Genomic DNA, 12,535 nt, shown 5'->3' on the forward strand with positions numbered 1-12,535 from the left:
GTTTGGTATAACATATTATTCAAACCTCCACAGTCGGTCATATGTCGGAAGTAGGTATGAGTCAAGACTGTCATGTTTGGTTGTAGAGGTCTGGGACAATGCTACAACAATCATGAGTGCTCATAAGTTCTGAGCATTGGACTCAACCCACGCTCACTGGAATCACTTCATGGAATTCTATCTCGAGTGATCGTCAGATGGTAATATCATATAAATCTTTAAACCTAGAGATATGATTTGTTACTTACAAGTTGGTTATGCATTGATTGTACGAAAAACGCATTGGTAACTCGATGTTATAAAATCGCGCTCTTATGTATAATTCAATGAGTAGTAGAACAAACATATGAGTCGAAGTTTATCTGTTCCTTCTTGGATTAGAAGCTGATATCTGGGCCCCTCGATGATTTTGTTTTGACCTATGTACCGGGCCCGGTCAGAACTAAATTGATGTGTTCAATGAAGTTCTTTGTCAAACAAATCGGAAATTGGGAAACAAAATTGTTGGACAATAAGTAAGACATTGTTCCATGTATCTGTCCGACTGATATCTAGAACAGAGGATTATATGATCACTTATCTTAAATGGCGTACCATCATCTTCTCAGTTTCGAGAAACCTTGAAAAGAGCTACGATTGCCGATCGGTTCCTGAAGTCATACTTGCAGTAATAGTTATTAGACTTATCCAAGTGGGAGACTGTTGGATAAGGTGTCTAAGTCCATAACTATTTCTGGTATGTACTTGACCCGACCCGGCATGGTCCATTTGGGTTGCATGGCACCATGCAATTGGATAGACTAAATGAGAGAAATAGCACTTAGAGATTATTAATATATTATAAGTTCTAATATATTAATAATATTATTTGATTAGTTTGATCAAGAATTAATTTAGAATTAATTAAGTGATCAAAAGATAACTAATTAAATATATGGGTTGATTATGTAAATCATCCATACCTTGTATAGTGGGCTAAAAGGCTCCATGGACTATCAAGTTGGGTTCCACCCATAGGATGCTCCATGGATGCTCCATGGGAGTTACAAACCCATGGGTCATGGAAATGAAGAGTCATGACACATTAGGGTTTAACCCTAGATGTGTCAACACTATATAAGTAACATGTTCTCCACCCAAAATCGGCTACACTAAGAATCAAGAGGGCTTGGCCGATTTTGAAGAAGTGAGTATTCTCTCATAAGTTCTTCCAAGAGCATTTGGTGTTGTGTGAAGCATTTGAGGCATCACACTTGGGGTGCTAGGCTCACAAGGTTTCAAGGAACACAAACAACAACAAGGTAAGTTATTCTATCTATACTTTATGTTAAAATTGTTCCCCATGTATGCTAGATAGGAATATAACCTTGGAATTCAACTTTGCATGACAATTAGACAAACATAGATCCAAGGTTATTAGGGTTGCATGTACACTTAGGAAGTGTTAGAATGCTCAAAACCCATCACATTCTTGGGCTGTAAACTCATATTCAAAGGGTTTTTGAGCCAATTAACCCTTCCAAATCATAGTTGGGACTTAGATATGACCCTTGGGCTTGCTAATCTAGACTTGGAACACTTCAAACATGATTTTTGATTACTAAAAATGAGTTTTCGACCAAGACATACTCTTGGGCCGTAAACTCCTCTTAAATGGTGATTTAGTGCCTTTAAACATGTCAAAATGCTTTCAAACTCAACCAATGGCTTTGTGGTAAATCCTAGATTCATCTAAAAATGATTTGGAGACCTTAAACACAACATATACCCTACATAAGTGAGTTTATGGCCAAAGAAATCCTCCTAGGCCGTAAACTCCTATAAGTTTGTAAAATGGTAATCTAAATTCATAACAATGCTTAGAAAATTAGTTTGAATCACATGTGATTGCCCTAAATAGTTCAAATTAACCATTCTTAGCCATGGGTGAGTTTACGGCCGTAAACTCTATGAGTGTGGCCGTAAACTCATGTTTTAAATGATGTAAATTCATTCCAAGTGTTCCAAGGCATTTTAGATAATCCATTCTAGCAATCCCCATGTCCATTTGAGCCCTTAAACCATCAAAACCACACCCACATGAGTTTACGGCCTTAAACTCATGTATGTGTGTGTTCAATAGTTGTAATCTCCTTAAAATGTTTACTCTTGGGTAGTAAACTCAAGTCCTAAGTCCCTAGTGCCATTACACATCTGAAGATGTCGCCCGGGTCACTCCAAACGCCCGTTTTGAGGTGTTTAAACTCATTGGAGTGTAATGTTCCATATGATTAGTGAATGTATCCCTAATTGTATATATATGGACATTATTTAATTTTACATAGGGACATCGCGAGTAGTCAAACCTCGAACCAACGTCTAGCATTCAAAACCGACACGTTTCCGAGTTCGGTGAGTTCATACCCCTACCCTTTTTCACTGTTTTCACTGTTTTCAGGGGGGGAACACAAGCAAAGTACAAGGGAATTATTGTACTCAAAACATGTTTTCAAATGTGTGTTTCGTATTTCATATGCTTTTATTACTGATTACCATATCCGATAACCACTTGAACATGCAGATCACGTAACATATAATTGTGAAATAGGTCTTTAAACTTGTATGTTTTACATATATTTCACAAATGGTTTTCCACATTTTTATCAGTTAAAAGCATGACATTAAAACATTTGAACATAATACTAGTACACTGTTTTGTCCTCGGTAACACTCCACACATATACGCGAGTGGAGGACTAGCATATTATTACTAGTAAATTTGTTAATCCTGTATGATTGGAGACACGTCCTCGGAGAACACTCCACCGAGATACGCGAGTGGAGGACTACACCTATAACCAGAATCTCTGGTATTTAGAGAGCGTGACTTGAGTGTATAGATCTATACGGGGCTGACTACCCCACACCTGGCTGCTAGCTACAGCCGAACCGAAATGGTTCAAGGGTGACGAAAGTCATAAGTATGTGGACGACTTATTGCCACATGTGGACTACTTATTGCCACAGGTTTCAGTCTATTGTATGGTTATGGAACTCGCAATTAGGATAACAGAGATTTACTTATAGTAATAATGAACCTCGTTATACATCATTTACATCTTTCACATCTTTCACATACAGTAACTAACAATCAGGAAAGTACGGGACTTTCCTGGGGAAAACATGGAACCTAAACATGATTACATCTTTTACATCTTTAACATCGTTTACATTAGAAACCAACATGCAGGAAAGCATGGGGCTTTCCTGAGTAACACTTACATAACTAGAAGGAGTAACAAACTGGATAACATTACATCTTTTACAATTGGTAATATACAATAAGGAAAGTATGGGACTTTCCTGGTAATACATGATAAGTAAACAGGACAGTTTATACATTTTCATATGAGTAGACATATTTTCAATGTACGAACTTACTATACTTTACATTTGTGAAACAATAACCAACTACTAAGAAAATACAGGATTTTCTTGGTGTACATAACATTTCAGAAACAGAAAGGAAACTCGAAACATTTTCACAAACAAAAACCGCTTATGAACTCACCAACGTTATGCTGATTTTCAAACCGCTTGTGTTCTCAGGTCAGCGTTAGAATAGGTACCCGAAGATTTCTTTTGATCAAGAAGACGGAGTACATGAAGACCCGTTTCATTTTGTCTATATATACTATGTATCACAACTGTACAAACTTTACTTTTGAAACAACTGTAAAACTTGTATGTAATGTAATGGTTGCTTTACATTACTTACTATGTGCATTGGATTTGATACTCAACGTGGAGTCAACCCCAGAAATGTTTCCGCCTTCGGTTTTCGGGGTGTGACAGATGAAGTCCTTTGTTTCTTCTGGCAGGGACAGGTTAGGTGTGATGTATAAGTCTTACTTCAATGCTTGGAATGATGTATCTTGCTTTTTACTCCAACAAAAAGGGTACACATTTCTGTGTCGGAGTGGTTAAGGGTTTGGTTATTTTGGAAGAATTTTCTGAATGGGTCTGCAATAATAGCTGGCGAAACCCATGAATTGACAGGTTTTCTATGGGTGTCTTCGGTGCCGACCAATTCTCTATTGCTTCGACCTTAGGAGGATCCACACGTATTGTGACAACCGTCAAAATTCGAGTCGGTTCTAGATTTGACTAGATTTAGTTCCACATATAAGCACTACACGTACTAGACTTAGTAACTAGAAGCTAAGTTATAACCTACTAGAAACTTGGAAACAATTAGAATCAATGGATAGTGTACTTCAATTTCACATTGATATGTGAATTTTACTACTACTTAACTTTAGTAACTATCTATATTAGGGTCACTCTTTGACTTGAACACCATTTCAAGAATCATATACACACATCATTTACTAGACCTAGAAGTAAAAAGTTAGGTCAGAGTCTCATAGAAACTTAAGTCAAAGTGGAAGAGTAGGACTAGTATACTTGATTCGTCAATTTCGCTTGAATCTCGGAATCACTACATAGAATGCCAATAAACCGATAAAATATATTACAAACATTATTTCTAACTTGAATAAGAGTTATGAAACTCTAAAATAGTTTGAAGTCTCAAAATTTAATTAATTTTGATATCCAAACACTTACGAACTCTCAAAAACCCTAAATGCCCTAAAAACTCATATTTATAAACCTTAACCTTAAAAATTTCTATAAAAATAATTATGAAACTTATAATATGATCTTCTAATAATAAAAATTATGAGAATGCATTTAAGAAAAAACAAAATTTAAGTCATTAGTATTTAACCTTATTTCTATGCAAAAAACAAAAAAAAAAATCAAGGTTTTGTGAATGAAAATTTAAATAAGGTGCATATTTTATAAAAACTTGATATTTTTATAAAATAAAGTTATAATTTTATAAAACTTAAGAGAGGGAGACCCTCTCTCCACTCCAAAGTCTGACTCCCTCCTCCCAAGATGCCTCTCCTCTTCCCAACACAAAATGATTCTTCTTCTCTCTCACACTCCATCTTCCCTCATTTTCTCTCATTTCTCTCTCACACTCTCACACACATTTTCTCTCTTCCTCCCACTATGAACCACGAAATTTTACAGCCAACATATCCAATAACACTCAAGATACTCAAAATCTTCATCATCTAATGGTGTTCATTAAGGTAGAACATGATTTCCTTTCATTTTCCTTCAAGTTTTCATGGATTTTCTTGCATTTCTTTGTTCTTCTACACCATTCTAGTGAAAGATCATGAACACATAAACATACACACACACACAAACTCACGGTTTTGGTGATGATGGTGGTAGGATTTCACCGAAAAACAACATGCATGTTGTTAATGGTGAAATCCAAGGACCAAAACCTAAGTCAAAATCAACATAATGCCCTTTTATACAAGTTTTGGGTAAAAATACCACATGCATCCAAAGTTTTCTATCAAAAATGATTTTTGAACATTTCAAACACATGAATGGTCTTCAAAACAACATGCATGTAATGATCTTCAAGCTTAGATGCTTGATGATCAAAGTCGTTGTTAAAAAGCTTTCAAATATGTTAATGAAAGATTTATTTCCAAATAAATATCTAAAAATCATTTTATGACCAAATCTGATTTTCCCAGATTCTAATCAACAAAATAATATGCTCTGTAAATTTCTAGAAGATAATTCGTTTGTCTTGAATTATTATAATTAATGCAATAAAATAGGGAAATAAATCATATAAAATACTTCTCGAGGTCTATAAATCCGAAATAAATTCATGAATGACCTGTATGGTGAATAATGACCTCTCATTAAATTTCATCGATTTATGTTGCTGTTTAGTATGATTTTCCATTTTCTTTTTGTTTGGGTATAATAAATCACAAAACCACTTTAGGAAGTGTGAAAATTGTATCTAACAATTTTCTCAGCTCTTGCCTATGGTGGGAGACTGAGAAAAACAATTTGAGAAGTTTTCATCACGCCTTCCTATTTTTCCCAATTTTTGGTAATTATAATGGCCTAAAAATAGGAAAAACAGTTCTGATGCTCCAAAATTCATGACATTTTACCAAAATATCATGTTGTACAGTAGAAGGTTACATAAAAACTTTGATGATTTTTCTCTACTGTATACTATTTTTCTCCTATTTTTTAATGTTAAATACACTTTAATACACATAAATAACCAAAACCGAATTATACAATATGAAAACCACTTTTAATATTTTTCCCAGATTACTTACACTGTAAATGATGTTACAAAATTTTTTGGTAATTTATTTTAGCTGTTTATTATTTATTCTTCAATTAATGATTATTTAAGAGGATAAAACAAGGAAAAATAGAAAATACCCACTGAAAAATATCTTTTATATTTTTCCCAACCTAGTTATGTATAATAACATTTAAATAAAAAATTTGGATAATTTTGGAAACTGTTTTCTATTTATTTCAATTTTTATTAGAATAAATGCTCAAAAATCATAAAATTAGGTTAACCAGTTTAGAAATCGTTTTTTATATTTTTCCCAGCTCAAGAATGTTTGATAAAAGTAATACAAAAAGTTTGGGTAATTTTGGAAACTGTTTTCTATTTATCTCAATTTTTATTAGAATAAATGCATAAAAATCATAAAAATTGGTTAAGAAGTTTAGAAACCCATTTTTATATTTTTCACAAATTAAGTATGTGTAATGACATTACTATAAAAAGTTTGGGGCCTTTTATTAACTGATCTCTATTTTTCATGAATTTTTATATATTTAGAGAATTAAATATATGAAAAATGGTTATGCATATCCATAATCCATGAAAAATTATCTAGTAGTCTTTTAACACATTTAGAGCCAAAATCTGCAGTTTTGGTAATTTTTATTAAATGTTTAGTATTTTTCATAATTTTATGGTTATTCAGGAAACTAAAGTGGTGGAAAATAGTTAGACAAATCAAAAATTGAAGAAAATTTATCTTGAGGTCTTTGACTTCAATTAAAACTAAAATGCAAAGTTTGGGAAATTTTAGAACTAAATTGATTTAGTTTTGAATATTTAATCATTGGAACACCTCTAAAATGTTAAATATTAACATTTCAATAATGGAAATTTTCCGCTTAAATTGTTATATAACAACTGATTCTTTGAAACTTAATTTCCACAGAAAAATATTTATAATTTATCAATATTCAATTGTGACTCAGTATTGGCATAATTCTATGGTAGTAGTAAGTATACTAGTGTTACATTTCGATTAGAGACTCACTAGTGAATCAATATTGTAGGAATCGGTAGTGGTACACGTGGAACATAGTCAAGGCACCATTTGCATCATCTCAATGTATTGTGAGTATTCACTAATCCCCTATTTTCGATTTTTAAATGTTTTGAGGTGGAAAAGCATGTCCTAAACTACTTATGTTCGTTGTATTTATTTGACTCGTATAAACTTGGTTGCTGTATTTTTCATATTGTGAGTATTCACGCACTCCCCCTATTTTCAGTTTTTGTGTTTTGGGGTGGAAAAGCATGTCTTGAAAAAGTATTATTTAAATGTTGTATTTAAATTGATTTGTATCAAACATGATTGCTATTTTATTGTTATATCTCTCTATGTATGTCTATGCAACACGGAACATGAGAACTTATCGTATTAAAGACCTTCCCTTATCTCTAACCATTAACTCTTTGAGCCAATGGTTATTATGGATAACGCTATTAGGAATTGACAACTCCTCACTCACCTTATTGTTGGAGTGCATGATACCATATTCATCTATGGAACGATAAGCATAGATCTTGATAGGGCTTCAGTGATAGGTTTGGTTGAGACTCATTGTTTGCTCATACAACATACAAACTCGTTTCTCGTTATAGCAATAAACTTGTTATCAATAATAGCAATCAACTGGTTTCTCATTATAGCAATAAACTTGATTATTAATTATAGCAATGAACTTTGTTTCTCATTACAACAACAAACTTTTATTACTGAAAACTCATATCTGTATGTTTTAGCAATGAAATTGTTTGGTCATTGTAGCAATGAAATTGATTGCTCATTTTTAGCAATGAAACTTGTTTACTCGTTTGAGTAACGGACTTTATCTTCCATTAGAATATGAATGTTGCATCCTATTCGGGCAACATACTTTTTCTCTCATGATGACAAAGAACTTTGTTTTTACAAACTTATTTACTCCTTTTAACAATATACTTTTATTTTTGGGAACTTTTATCAAAACTTTGATTTCAATTCATGAACTAATATTATTTTGTTAATCTTGTGAGTACTCACCAACTATTTTATAGTTGACGCTCGTTTTACATGCTTTTTCAGGAATCATCGAGTAAGTGGCACTTAGGGACACTTCACTTTTAGGAGCATTCGCATGTGTTGTATTTCATTTTACATTGTAATTTCTTTTAAAAGTTGTTCAAACCCATTGTAAAATTGTAATGATTTTTAATACTATGGTTGGTGTTGTCTTTTAACTTTTGCTATGAAACCCTTTGTACTGCCACGCCCTGTGTTTCCACTTTAGCGGGGTGTGACATATTGTGATACATGCCAGAGGGGGATGTTACAGATTGATATCAGAGCAATGTTTATAGTGAATCAAGCATATCAACCCATAAAAGATATACGAACTATAAACACATCGGGATTAAAATACTCTAACCAAGAATATATACTTTTAAATGATATAATATTTAACTAAGTATATATATATACATCCATTCATACAAAGGGTCAGTATCATACTAGAACAGAAAAAAAGTATTAAGATTGTTGAACAACACAATTAGACCTAGAGACATATAGTCAGATCTAGGTGGATATAACCTGATCAACTACATTTTCCTAGGAGTGACTAGCATGTTCCTAAGAGTGGTTGTGGTGTTGCAACAAGTCTAAAAACTTACCAACACTACCACAAGAACATTAGAACAAGAATACTATAACAATACTCTACATTTCTGTGATTTACATATGTGAGAACTAAAAGGGTCGTTACTAGTAGGGTGATAGTTGCTAAGTGGATACTCTACGGTTACATGTGATTAAGACGCTATAGACTTAGAATTTGTCATCTTTGCTTTAATTCATGTTCATTGTTTGGTTGTGGATTTAGAGTTAGGGTCACTTATTCTAAGGTCTATCCTGTCTCGGTTACATGTAATTAGTATGCATTATGCAAGTATTGGGTCGACTAATAACGATCATCTTATAAGTATCTTAGATTGGAACGTATATTAACTATTCTTTCCCCATTCTCGTCTAGATAGCATGGCTGGTTTCCACCTTCCCGACAATCCATACTATCTGAACCAACGCATTGGAGGATGGCTCGATGAAGAGTCATAAGATAATCACCCAATCCCTTTGGATGATCACCGTGATGAAGGCTTTTCGGATAGCTCTGACTCCGAACCAGAAGTCAACAACCTACCCCTAGTGGCTTCAAACCCCAACCCCCATCCAACATTTAAAGGTCCCACTCCCATCTAGGAAACAACCTTGAATCGTTAGAGCAATGAACAGGGTCAGCCTTTACCTTTCAACAGAGACCGAAGTTTCTACAACATAAGCGAGGGTGGTCGACTGATCGAGCCCTACCCATCATGGTCTGTAGGATTGCTAGGAACATCGAACAAAGTCTTGTAGCCATCGGCAGAGTTGTGGAAATTGATGCTAACGCTAACCTTAACACTGTCCGTATCCGTTAACTGGAAGAAGCCATGGATAGGACTAGGAGGACCAACGAGGCTCTGCAGCAACAACTAGCTGCATCCTGAGCCGAAGTTAGGGAACTCTGAGTACATCAGAGGGCTCATGAACGACATATTTAGGAAGTTGTACGCCAACTGGCCGGTTTTAGGGTTCACCCAAGAGATACTCATCGCTAGTAGAAGACGTCAACTCATCTTTCTCTTTTGTTTAAGGAATAGCCTTTTCTTTTCTATGCTCGATAGAGCACTTGTCTGTAAACATTCCTAAGCTGGAAAGTACTCTAACTAGACTTCTATGTTGTCAACATTTTCCTTATGGTTTGATGTAAGACCTAAAGTTAGGCCATTTTTCCCAAACTTGTTTACATCAATAATACCATTAATATTGGCAGTTATCTAATCTGTTGGAAAGTCTATACTCTTATGTTTTATGTACTCTATTGCTATAACTCTGTCTGATAGTTGGACTATGGTGATTTATGTGACAACCCGTAAACTTTCCGTCACTGTAACCCGTTCTCGTTAATAAGATCGTTGCATTCCAGTTTTTCCGTTAACTTTTCGTTTAAATTAATTAAATTGGGACATCTTATTTTGACATCATAAGTGTTGGAACATAATGAAAACATACCAAATTTTTATTTGGAAAAATTTCTAGTTTCGACCACGTCAGGTTACGACAACTTAATCGAGTACGACCAAAATCCCCGTTTAACGTCAGTATCGGGTAGAATTCCACTGGGTCTCAAACTCGAATCATATTTAAAGTTGAAAGGACCTCATTTGAATCCTTTTCACTCTCTCTCACTACTCTCTCTTTACAAACTCAATCTTTGATCCAAAATCACACCTTTCAAGCTCTAATTTGGTATGTAATCCATCCTATCTCATAGTATAACAAGTTTAGCTTTTAAATTCGTGTTTAAATCATGAAAAGGACCAAGAACATGTGTTTACAGCCCAGGAACAACCCAAACCGCAGACACACATAAATGGGGTTTTCAAGCCCCAAAACCCTTCCAAACCACTTCTGGAGCTTAGATATGACTTAGGGGCTTACAAGATTCGACTTAGAGCACCAAAACCTTAAGATTTGAGGATTAAAACATGATTTACGGCCCAAGAACATGCTTGGACCGTAAACACCCCTTCAAGGGCCGCAAACACCTTTTAAGGTGTTAAAATGCCCTTTAAACACCTCCTAAGCCTTGGAATAATGTCTAGAATCAACCACCATTGTGTTAGGGACCTTAAACATGAAAGAAACCATCTCCTAAGGAGATTACGGCTATAAACCCATCAAGTAATGGTTTCTGGGTCGTAAACTCCTATAAGGTGGTCAAATGGTGCCCTAACTTCCTTCCATGGCTTGTACTTTGGACTAGAAACACTTGTGCTTAACCTAGGGACACCAAAACACATAAGGAAAGAGTATATGAGAGTTTACAATCGTAAAATCCTAGTTTACAGTCGTAAACTCCTTGAAATGGTCCCTTTGATGGTTTAACTCCTTCCAATGCCTCAGAAATGAACCTAACATCATCCCACAAGTGTTGTAAGACCATTTTGCAACCAAGAAAACACCACCCATGAGTTTACGGCCGTAAACTCATGGGCATATGGTCTTAGGGTTGTAATCTCCATTAAGAGTTTACTCTTGAAGAGCAAACTCCATATTTAGGCCATACACCCCCTTAGATGCTACCCGGATCACTCCTAACACTTGAAATGAAGTGTTTTCGTGACACAGAGTGTATATTCTTATATAATTAGTAGTTCAAAGTCTAATTAGATACAATTATGTATCTCTTCATATTACATAGGAACCTCGTGTGTACTCAAGCCCCGAAATGAAACTTAACATCCATCCGACACATTTCTCGTCCGGTGAGTTCATACCCCTACACATTTTTCTGTGTTTTCAATGTTTTTTAGGGGGGAATAAAAGCAAATGTACAAGAATATCTTATACTCAAACTTATTATTTCATTTGAAATGTTTCATATTCCAAATACTTTCAACACTAGAAACCGTATTAACTAACTGATTGACTTGTAGAGTTAGTTTTCAAACTAATTGCAAATCATATTATATAGTGTTATATTATATATTTCACAAATGATTTTCCACTTCATCAATGTTAAAATCATTAACCTAGAACTTCAGAATATGTCATCGGTAACACTCCACAGAGATACGCGAGTGGAGGACCACCTTTGTAATCATAATCACAAACAGGAATTTCTGCATTATTACTTGTAAATTTGTTAATCTTAATAATTGGAGACACGTCCTCTAAAACACTCCACAGAGATACGCGAGTGGAGGACCGCCCTAGTAACAAGAATCCCCTGGATGGAGAGCGTGACTTGAGTGTATAGAATCTATACGGGGCTGACTACCTCGTACCTCGCTGCAAGCTATAGTGGGACCGGCAGGTCTACGGCTGAAGAAAGTCATAAAATGATATTGGACTTCTTATTGCCATATCTAGTCTATAGTATGGTTATGGAACTCTCAATTTAGATAACAAAGATTTACTTGTTGGTAATAATGGATCTAGTAAACTAATAACCTTAAGAATTAGTTTACTTCTCACACAATAGTTTTATATACGTGTTAAAACTAACATACATTTCAAGGATGAACAGGATTCCAGGAAACTTCACACAAACGCTTTATGTATGGTAGATACTTGTACATTACATTCAGAACCGATAACCAACTACAAACTTTTAAAGAAAATAAGGGTTTTTCCTGGGATAACTGAATTGTTCATAACCAGATTGTATAACAAACGGATAACTAAACTTTACTTATAAGAAAGTATGG

Source organism: Lactuca saligna, chromosome 4 (genome assembly GCF_052625555.1).
Source record: "Lactuca saligna cultivar CGN05327 chromosome 4, ASM5262555v1, whole genome shotgun sequence".
Lineage (NCBI taxonomy): Eukaryota > Viridiplantae > Streptophyta > Magnoliopsida > Asterales > Asteraceae > Lactuca > Lactuca saligna.